This window comes from Gossypium raimondii, chromosome 1, assembly GCF_025698545.1.
Source record: "Gossypium raimondii isolate GPD5lz chromosome 1, ASM2569854v1, whole genome shotgun sequence".
In the NCBI taxonomy this organism is placed as follows: Eukaryota; Viridiplantae; Streptophyta; class Magnoliopsida; order Malvales; family Malvaceae; genus Gossypium; species Gossypium raimondii.
In genome coordinates this window covers 4322374-4334422 of record NC_068565.1, presented here as the reverse complement: position 1 = coordinate 4334422, position 12049 = coordinate 4322374, and the positions used below count along the sequence as shown (strand labels likewise).

The 12049-nt window shown below is 30.5% G+C and overlaps 1 long non-coding RNA gene across 1 annotated transcript; it reads right to left on the bottom strand.

Moving 5' to 3' along the window:
- Positions 1–4627: 4627 nt before the first annotated feature.
- Positions 4628–6260, bottom strand: LOC105787160 (uncharacterized). The gene is made up of 3 exons (XR_001131458.2): positions 6066–6260; positions 4947–5862; positions 4628–4833 (listed from the first exon to the last, which is right to left on the bottom strand). It is a non-coding gene; the product is annotated as an uncharacterized LOC105787160 (long non-coding RNA).
- Between the last annotated feature and the right edge of the window lie 5789 nt (positions 6261–12049).

The window sequence follows — 12049 nt, the reverse complement described above, 5'->3', positions numbered from 1 at the left end:
ACTTTTCCATGGGTGAAGGCCCGTCCGAAAAGTGAGAGGGTTTGGGCAAAAACTTCTTGCTATTTTGCTGCTATTTTCTAACTGTTTTGCTACTATTTTATTATTATATTGCTATTATTTTGTTGTCATTATTTGAATATTGTGTAACTCTTATTTTATTGTTAATTTTGCTATCATAGCATCTAAACTAATGTTTCACTGTATGCCGAGTTGTCGAATGTGCATGAACAAATACAACAGTACAAGATTAGCATTTGCTGCAATATTTATCTTCAAATATTTGAATGAAGGAAAATCTTTTAATCTCTTAAGAATTTCTACATTTAACTTAGCTTCTTGTAGTATTCTCATTCTATTTTGATTTTTATGTCAGTATCATAATAGTGTAATTGAAAATAAAGTAGACTATTTGATTCAGGTATAAGTGATGGAAGATCATGATATATTTGCCCTTGTGCTTGGAATTTGTAAGTCATGGTTCTTGAAGATGTATATTATTTATCCAAATGAACTCCAAATTATGTGAATGATAATATACTATTGTATGCTCTTAATTTATTTTGAAATGATAAAGTTTTATTGAGAAATAAGGCATTTATATAATTCACCTGCTGGAATTTGAGTTGTCGTTAATTTAATTTTTACATTGCAGCAACAAAAGCTCGATGTCTCGTATTGAAATCTTCGAGCACTGCAGTAGCTATAGGAAGGAACCTTTTGTAACTTATGCTTTTCAAGTTTTTTTAATAGTAACCTTCTTTCACATATGAAGTCGATAAAGCAGCACATAAATAGACCCTGAGTTAGCGTTGCTGGCTATGAGAACTCTAGAAAATGAAAAGGAAATAACACAGATTAGGTTTATGAGAGATGGAGAGGAAACAAAATGGCAATAAACCAAAAAGAAAAAGTTAGGGAATTGATGATTGATGGGATAACGAACTAACAATCTAGTTATAGTGTTTTATTGATCAAAACGATTAAAGGGATTTGAAATTTTGGATGGGAATGTGAAATGATGTTGGTGAGTTAGTAGCATTGAACATTTTGGGTTAAAATTTGAATGAAGGAATGTATTTTGTTGGTTGCAATTGCATTCACTGAAAACCATACACTTTCTTTTGTTTTCAACTTCAGTCTATCAAATGGGCATGCTTTGATTTCGAGCAGTATTGCATGGATTTGCATAAAAGAACAGATCGCAAATAGGCAATCGGAGATGCTGGAGAAAATTAAGAGAAGAGACAATAAAGCCAAGACACATGGCAGAGGCTTCAATCAAACAGGTCTGATAGTCTGATAATAATATAACTTAATGTATATTTAAGGCTTAAACGATCTAAAAAGCCTTCAACTTTTTTCAGAAAAAGTAATTAAGTTTTTTTTTTTTTTTTACATTTAATTTAATTTAGTACTTAAACTTTTAAAATGTATCAAAGGTCCTTAAACTTAAAAAAAAAAATTAAGCCCCTTTTTTTCTTTTTTTGCACTCAATTGGGTACTTGAACTACTAAAATGTATAAAAAAAGCCCTCAAACTTTTTTAGAAAAGCAATTAATTTCCTGCTTTTTTTTTTCGCTCAATTGCCAAAATGCATAAAAAAATCATTTGATCATTAACTTTAACGGTTGACATTTAAAACTAACTGCCCCTAAATTTTTTCACTTAAAGTCACCATATGTCACAACCACAACATGAGATGTAGCAAAAATGATAAAAATAAATAAAAATTATAAAAATTATTAAATTTTAAAAAAATATAAGAAATATTTAATTTTTATTAAAAATTATAAAAAGATTATAAAATCATAAAAATATAAATAATTGTAAAATTTTATAAAATCGTAAAAAATAAAAATATACGAAATATAGAAAAATATAATTTTTTATAAATTTGTAAGAAAACGATAAAATGTAAAGAAATATAAATTGTATAAGAGTTATAAAATTATCATACCAAAAAAATATTTTATAATTTTTTATAACTTTTATTTATTTTTATTTTATTTTTTATCATTTTCACCATATGTCACGTTGTGTTGCAACACATGATAGCTTTAATTGAAAAAAAAATGGGAACTGTTAACTTTAACTGTTGACCGTTAAAGTTAATGGTTAAAGGGCCTATTTGATGCATTTTATAATTTTTATGATTTTTATAAAATTTTACATTTTTTTATATTTTTATATTTTTTTTCTAATTTTTCGTAAATTTTAAAATTTTAAAATTTTAAAATTTTTTTGTCACTTGTGACATGTGATGGCTTTAACTAAAAAAAAATTAGGGGCAATTAACCTTTTTTATGTATTTTGGTAATTGAGTGAAAGAAACAGCAGGGGCTTAATTGATTTTTTTGAAAAATTTTGAGGATCTTTTTTATGCATTTTGACAAGTTAAGTATCCAAATTGAGTGTAAAAAAAAGGGGCTTAATTGTTTTTTTTGAAAAAGTTTGAGGGTCTTTTTGATGCATTTTGACGGTTCAAGTACCAAATTGAGTACAAAAATAAAATAGGAACTTAATTACTTTTTTTTTAAAAAAGTTTGAACATTTTTTACACCCTTTAACCCTAAATATAGTAATGTCTTGATTTCTTTTCTTAAAAAGTTAGAGCTTAATTACCATTTTGGGGATCAAAGGTTCTAATTTAGCATTCCAAAAATATAGTAACGTCTTGATTTCTTTGTTCTTCTTCTACTCTCTACGGATGGTTAAAGGTTTAATTGGAAAGTTCTTTTTGGTTATGGCACAAGGCGTTCCAATTGCGAATAATAGATTTTCATTAGCTCATCAACAATTAACCTTTACGTCGAACATCATATGCAAGCATATGAGATCGTGGGTTTGTTCAATCACAGATTTATTTTTCATCATTTGAAATATGAAATAACAGCTTCTCTAGTGTCATATTTTTGTTGCAATGTCTTCCAAATTTTCTTTGATGAAGTACACTTTTTTGATCATAATAATCATACAAATTATCAGAAAGAAATTTGAGTAAATAATTTCTGCAATGGTCATGATCCTTCTCCCATTTCTTCACATTCTTTTCATGCTCAATTTCTTCTTCTTCAGTCAAAGATTCAGTATCCTTTTTCTTGGTATTCTTTTCCACCAAAATGTAATAGAAATTCAAAAGTATCAAGTAGAAAAATGTCTTTCGCGTCCATCTTTTATAATTTGCACCATGAAAGCAGAAAGGGTGATTTAGTTCACCAACTTGAGTAGTTTTTAGCAAGTTTTCAACAACGTTCTTCATAAAGAATTCATCTCAAATTGTTGGAGAATGTGACAATATTTATTCTTGACAAGAGTGTAGGATTAATTTATTATTGTCAAATTTATCACAACTTTGATAGTTAAAATAAGGTGACCGAGATTGAGGCGCGGACCATATATATCACTCTTTTAAGACGATCTATGCCCTCTTGATGATAATAATTAGTGCCGAAAGGTTTTATTGCATGCTATCCTAAAAATACAGTAAGCACAATCACCAGCTGTACACCTTACTATTCTACACAAATTAATAAGTAAGGTGTACACCTTATTAATTTGTGTAGAATAGTAAGCACAATCAGTGCTTTTAAAAGTCTTTCTTCACCCAATTAATTAGCACCCATTGAAAAACTTAAGATATTTTTAAAGGTAAAAAGAAACTTTTAAAAGTTGCTTAAATGGAAGTGAGGATGAAATCAGTGTGTTACATTTAGAAGCAACTTACATGAACTTTTGTTGAATTAATTGTAAGTGATTAAACTTACAATAATAAACACACTTAAAATATTAAACTCTCACAATCATAGTAAATGTAAGTAAAAATAATTTTACTAAGAAATTATATTGTTAAGTGAGTATTTTCTTTTATTTTAAACTTCCAATAATATTTTATATTATTAAGTGAGTATTTCTTTTACTCAAAAAGTCACATTAAGAAATTTAACAAAAGCATTTTAATATTATTAACCATTAAACCTAAATTTTGAAATCTAAAAAGTAAAAACTAAATTCTTAAAAATAAAAGTTAGAATATATAACCTTTAAAATGTATCATTAGTCAACCATTTCTCGTATTTAAAAATTATGATTTGGTCACACTGCTGATTATTGCAAAAGATAGAAAGTTAAAAAATGCTACCTCTCATGCTGTTAACTGCTAACCCAATGATGCCGCTGTTTAAGAAAATAATTGTATTGGATTGCCTTTAGTGAAGTTTAGAGGTATGCATGACTCAAAACTTTTGTTCTAAAAGACTTAATCCACTGATTCCATTCACCAGCCATTTTCTAAGCTGTTTACTGCTCATTTATACATCAGTGTCTTACTGGATAGTACCACATTCATTGATATTGTGCTTAATTAAGCAAATAGCAGGTGTACGCAAGAAAATAACAATCTATGGAGTAATATTTTGGTGGTCTAAATATGCATGAGATCCAAAGCAAAAGTGATTAACTAGTTAAAATTGTATGTTTTGATTCTGAAAACATATGCTGAGATCATTATTAATTCCTTTGTTAACTTCAAATTAGTAAATATCAAGAACACCCTTCCACCCCCTTTGAAGGAGAACTTATATCGCATAAAAAAAAATCATTGGTGAAATGATATTCTTGTAGTAGTATGTAGAAACATAAAGAACTTAATAATGAGATTAATTGAGAACAAAGTGACAAGCTTAACTGATGCGTCATTGAAAGCAACAAAATATCCTATCCTTAACGAAAAGAATAGTATAAGGGAAGTAGGGTCAAATCCTCAGAGATTGGACTTGTACAAGTTCTTGTTCCTCAAGATCCCAGGTAAAGTCATGCCCAAGAAAAACAGCGTGCCTGGAAAAAAAAAAATTAAAAGTTTGGTTGAATTGAGATAGTGCAAATTGAAATTGAAATTGTAAAAATAAACAAAGTTGAGAAAAAAGAGTTTTTGATGGAGAGATTCCAACCTCCATTTATCTTGATCCTCCTTTGGTTCAATCCTAGGCTTTTAGGTGATCATTCTCGAACAGAATAAGCCAATTATAGTGGAAGAGGACACCTACAACCACCAACTCCACTTAGATTTTAGACTTAAAATTTAGGAGAACCTAACTCTAATCAACCGTCGCTTTTGTGGGACTGTCTTACACTAGATCATCACTTCTCAATGGCGAATGCCACGCCATTTTGTCTCTTGAGCTCGACAACCACTGACATAATAAGCTAACGAATCGATTGTGTAACCTTCCAAAAACAAAGCGGCCGTCTTTGCACAAGATGAAAAGATCACTTTTGAAGGGACATGGACAAAAGCGTCAATCCCGTAGTACAGAGAAACGATGAATACTCGTTGAAAAGGCTTAGTGCAGATTCTGAGCCTCATCAACCCTTTTGAGGAATCTCAACAAACTTTGGCTAAATGAATTTAGTGACTCATGCTTTTTGAGAAAAAGAAATAAACTTAAAAAATAGAATTTTATTGAATAAATGAAAGGAACAAAGGCTAGAGCTTTTTGGGAGAGAGAATTTTTACCGAAAAGATGAGTGAAATTTATATCACTCCATCCCCTATTTATAGTACTCAGAAGACCTAATTTATTCCTATCTAAATTCTAAAAGATAAATAAAGATAAATAAAGATAAAAGCTGAAATTAACTCTAAATAATAATTCTTAACAAGAATCCTCATATAATTAAAATTTAAATAGAGTCTTATGTTTATAAAATTTCTTCTTTGAATTGTTGGCCCCAAGTCTTCCACAATTTGTATTTTTGGCACCACTTCTTTCCTATTTCACATGCTGTCTCATTTTATCTTCAAATTCATGATTTTTGCTCCTAAATTTCCTTTAGCCTTCAATTTAGTCCCTACAAGATAAAAAACTATAAATAGCTAAAATTAGTAGGATACTCAAAATAAATATGTAATTAATACATAAAAATATATCATTACAGAGTATTATCATTAATGGAAAGAAAAAGAGAAGTAGGAGAGAAACAAGCAGTACGTGTATGAGATAATTTTCCATGGTCACTGAAATTTATATAGGGAGCCAACTCTTGAGAAAAATAAGCTGTGAACGAACCTCATTGGCTGGTCAGGGAAAGCACCGTGCTAGGTGATTAGCACTCGCAACGATGCTCTGCTCCAAACAAGGACTTTTGGTTTTGTTGAAATGAACCATTAAGAGTGCTAAGAAAGGATACTCTTAGGAAGTAATGCTTATAAACCCATCTTATTATATATACATATATATATAAGCCTGTGCGTGGATGATGAAGTAGAGGCGTGAGGGTGAAGTTAAAGTGGTTTAGACTATATGTAACAATTGAAAACCAGATAAATTGTTTTGACAAGGTTTTCAAACAATTGGGTTAGGTAAATTTGCACTGAAAAAGCCAGCAAATTTTCTTTCTTTTAACTTTTTCCGTTGACCTGGGAGCCTAGTTAGACTTTCTTCAAAAGCAGTACTAGGTATATAATGGAGGATAAAGGAAAAATCATGATGCTGGTGACATTGAGTTAGTTTCTTGATTCAATGTATCCTATGGTACACATAAAAGGCAAATTATTGAAAGCACTGCCGGTTGCGTGTGTTGCCCTTTTCACATAAAAGAGTACCTAAAGATCAAATGTTACATTTTATTAAAGATTATTGTATTTGTGATTTTTTTATTAAATTCAACTCAATTACCATAATTTTTAATTGCAAGGTCTTTTTTTTTGACATATTAAATTTAAATTGTTTACATAACTAATACATATGTTTTAATTCTGATCTTCATGTATTAGATATCAGATAATAAAAACTTAAAAACTCTAATGTTGCTGATCAATGAGAAACTGCCACTACTATTAAACATTAGATGCTGAAAGCTTCAGCTTTTAGAGTATCAAAGGCTGTTCGAGGGCACTATTCAGAAGGTATGTAGAGCCCATTCTCCTTTATTATAGCTAAGAAGACCATGACCTGGTGGAACCAATAATATGAATGAAATGCATGCAGTGATTCAGCAGAAGCATTATGCTACGCACGTTTAGTGGGTCCTTTTCTGCTTCTTTTTTTTATATTTTGTTCCGTAAGTTTGGAATATTCCAAGTTTGAAACTAGTTCAAGTGGTCTTTACTGTTTGGTTTCTCTGTTCTTGTATCTTTTAACATTGGCCCATCAAAGAATAAAAGAAAATTTAATCCATCTTATACTCCTGAATCTTCACATTTTAGGCTCATAATGAGAGTATCAAGAAAGTGAAAGCAATAAATGGAGATGAGCAATGTGAAACATGTATGATCATCGATTTTATTTTCTTATTCATAGCAAACTTCTTTGTGTGTATATATTAATAAATTATGTCCCCAACCCCAAATTACAAATAAAACCCCAAGAAATTCAAAGAGAAAGGCATACAATCTTTACTGTAAAGAGGCAAATTAAGCATAGAAATTATAACCATGACTGTTTGATAAAGCTACATATAGTGTGGGGGAACAATGGGAGAATAATGCCATTTCAGCGGTGACCGGCTCCAGGACTTGGGCTAGAGGACTGTAATATTCTATCAATTTTGGCTAGATGAATGGCGAATAGCCTTTCATTATTGCCCATTGCATGCCCTTCATCGTAATCACTAGCAGGAAAGTTTTTTGTAGGCTCCTTGGAAAGTGTGATTACAACAAAATTACCCTCAAATGAAGGAATTTGTTTCTTCTCAAAGTTATTCAAAAGCTTTCTAGCTTCAAAACATGTTGGATGAAAGATCAAAGCCACCATTACGATAACCAATACAAGGCTTAAACGAGCCATTTCTGAATATATTTTCTCTGCTTGTTGTTGGAGAAGTGAAGATTGTATGACAAATTAATTGGATTGTGAGGTATATATAATAATCGAGGGACTCCTGTTGGCTGACACAGCATGTTTGCAATGAATAAAAGGATATTTGAGTAATTCTCTGCATGGGATCTTGTGAGAGATTCATGGAAATTGGGTTAGGTACAAATTAACTACACTGTAAGCCGGCTTGCATGTGTTTTAAGTAACTTCATGCAATCCTCATCACTTTCTTTTGTACATTGTGATTCAACCTTTTTAAGTGTCAAAACCATGTACATTTTCAAGGCATGCCAGCAAAACCACAGGGACCTGCAGTATTGTAAAAACCATCTCTTATTCACTGGTGTTGATAGTAAGTTTGTCATGATGGATTGCTTTCATCAAAGATTGTATTGACGTTGCTTGCATAGTGAATGCATTCTAAGTCCTTGTGAATCAATCTAAATAGTTTAGAAGACCAACTTATATATTAAGGCAAAACCTAAACTGTAGTATTTCATTACAATTCCAAAATGAAGGCTGTTATTGCACCACTCACTAAAAAGGTAGCAACCCTTGTATGAATTTTATTAATGGAAATTGCTATATCTTTATCTATACTCAATCACCTTCTAGATTCCAAATAAGGTAAGATACGTGGAAAATGATGCTTTTATCCAGCTGCTAAGCCTTGACAAAGTAAGAATTTTTGGATGCTTTTCATGAATTAGTAAACCAATATAAGTAATTGTTCATAAAGTGGTCTGTACTGTGCTGAAAGAGCACTTTTGTATGCCACAAAGGAACGGGTCATTACATGAGTTGACTTCTAGTAATATGAATTGGGACACCAGCCAACACTAATTCCATTAAACTGATTCAATTACTAGAAACCTTTTCTCTCTATATATTTGGGAATCATACTATTGCTTTGGTTGCCGAAGTACTTGCATGAACTCTTGATGTGGAATTGGTTGACTAACAAGCTAAATTGTTTATAGATCATTGCAGGGAAGGGAAATGTGAGGGTCACCTTTTAACTGGCCATATATAATTGAAAACCTTGAAAAGTTATTTGGTAAGAAATGTATATAATGTAGGGAAGCTCAATTGAAAATTGGGTTGGGTAATTCTCAACTATTATTAGCCGGGTTTTTATCTCTGCTATCTTTCCACCCGGGGCTAAGCATCAAACTTTTTTAAAATTAAATTATAATTTTTATAACAATAAAAATATAATTTCACTATTTTAATAATTTTTATTTTTATTATTTTTAAAAGATTTAATCAAATTTTATTATTTTTGGAAACTAAAGTATAATTTTACCTTTACTAATTTAAAATTTTAAAAGTTTCAAAATCAACTAGGAATATACTGGAGAATAATTGAAAGATCATCATAATGGAGACGTTGGGTTAGTTTCTGATATGCATTTCAGATACTATCTTCCGAAGGCATTTCTTGATTCACTGTATCGTATGGTACACATTATTGAGAGCACTGTGTGTGTAGGCCTTTTCAGATAAACAGCACCTAAAGATTTTCAGATCATCATAATCAATTTAACATCTTATTGAAGGCCACCCAAGTTTCTGATGATGATAAACATGAAGAATTATGTGGAATGGTTGTTAGATATTAGATGATAAAAAGTTGTAGTATTGCTGACCAAAGAGAATCTGCCATTAAAGTTGAGAGCAATAGTCAACTTACTACTACTAAACAATAAATGCTGAACGCATAATATTATTGGAAGCCTTCGTAGCTTAAGCTTGATACAAAGTGGCCCTAGCCACTCGATGCCACACGTGTATCAATGCGATTCAAGGGCACTATTGAGACAATAGACATTGTTATTGGCTAATACGACCTTCTAATGAGTGAGATTTAAACATGATATTAACATATTTAATATTTGTTTAAGTTTGGTTTGGTCTAAAATATGAGCCTAAAATTTTGTCCAAACTTGTCTATATTTGCAAAAAAAATTAACTCAAACCCATTTTAAACCTGCCCATATTATTTTTAAAAATTTTAAAAAATATATTTATATTGTATTATTTTAATATTTAATAATTTTATATATTTTTATTTATTGAAATTTTATATAGTCATCTAAACATTATTTTAATGTTTATATTAGAGTAGTATTATATATTTAGTATAAATTTTTTTTAATGAGTTCTAAATTACATAATATATAAAAAATAACATAATATAAAATATTATAAGCTTAAAAACTGGATGAGCCGGACAAGGCTCGAGCTTTGAATGTTCAAGCTTGAGTTCAATCCATATTTTAAACGGGTCTAATTTTTTATTCAAGTTCAGTTTTTGAGCCTAATATTTTGTCCAAATTCTTTTAAATTTCGGACAGACCTTTGAATCTAAACAAATAACCTTACATAATTCAGTAGAAGAATTATGCAATTTTCATTCCAGTGCATTTATTCTATTTCACCTTGGAAAAGTTAAAAAATAGTATAAAATAACATTATTTTATGAGTAAGTAAAAAACTAAGGGCTAGATTTAATGGGCTTTTAAATTTTTATGTCTAGTATTTAGATTTAATGGGCTTTTAAATTTTATATGTTTCTAATACAAATAATTTATATTGATTAATATTTTAATACTATACATATTTTTAATATATTTTTGCATTAAAACAATCAGCATAACATTTTTTTGATTGAAGTATTATTTTCATATGCTTTAGTTATTGGTTAGTTATACTAATCACAATTAATAATTTTAATTACTCATGACTTATTTGTGGCGAAGAGAACGAAAATTTTCACTTATTTTGAAGAAAACTTATTCCTTATATTATTACCCTATAATCAAATACAGCATCAACCAAAATCAATGTTACGTAAGAATGCAGCTTATAAGCAATAATTAAGTACATATTAGAAGTAGTTTTAGATTGTCCAACTCTTATAATAAACCATTTTCACTATTTTACTTTGGGGGTTTTAAGATGTTGTGGTATCCTTGATGTTATGATAAAGACTTAGAAGTCCCTCACGCCACTTTACTATACATTTTTCTAATATTGTTCCATAGAGTTGGAATTTTCTAAGTTCGGAACTTGTTCTTTTACGGAAAAATCTTCATATTTGTGGCTTATAAAGAGAGATGAACAATGTGAAACATGTATGATCATGAGTTTTATTTCTTATTCATAGCAAACTTCATTGTATACATATATTAATAAAATTAAGGCCTCAACCCCAAGTTACAAATAAAACCCCCACAAAATCAAATAGAAAGACATACAATATTCTGTGCTGTAAAGCGGCAAGCATAGAAATTATGACTGTTTGATAAAGCTACATATAGTGTGGGGGAACAATGGAAGAATAATGCCATTTCAGCGGTGACCGGCTCCAGGACTTGGGTGAGAGGACTGTAATATTCTTTCAATTTTGGCTAGATGAATGGCGAATAGCCTTTCATTATTGGCCATTGCATGCCCTTTATCATCACCACTAGTGGGAAGCATTTTTGTAGTCTCTTTGGAAAGCGTGATTCCAGCAAAATTACCCTTAAATGAAGGAACATGTTTCTTCTCAATGTTACTCAAAAGCTTTCTAGCTTCAAAACATGTTGGATGAAAGATCAAAGCGACAATAAGGATAAGCAAAACAAGGGTTAAACGAGCCATTTGAGAATATATTCTCTCTGCCTGTTGTTGGAGAAGTGAGGCCTTGTATAACAAATTAGTGTATTCGGAGGTATATATATAAGTATCGAGGGACCTCTGTTAGCTAACTCAACACGTTTGCAATGAATCAAAGGATATCTGGGTAATTTTCTGCATGGTTAGGTACAAATTAACTAGACTGTAAGCCGGGTTACATGTGTTTTAAGTAACTTCCTGCAATTTCCATACACTTGTCACCACCAATATTTGGGGGTTAACTCGATTTTTCCCCTCTGACCACGATCTTTATACTTTGTGATTCATCCTTTTAAGCGTCAAACCGAACACCATTTCCCCTTTTACTTTTTTTTTTTTGTGGTGTTTAGTTAAAGTGTGTTATTTTCTCCACTTTACTTACTAGAACATTGCTTTTACTTTCATAAATCAAGGATCTAGATGACTACAGTGTTAGTTCAAAACTCCGGTAAGGAAAATCTCGAACACACGATCGAAACTCAAACAGAAAAAGAAGAAATAGGACAGGCTCCAAGGCGTGTATCAAGCCACTATCTTTAATGTTATATTCGCCTCCACCTACTTTCGGTGTG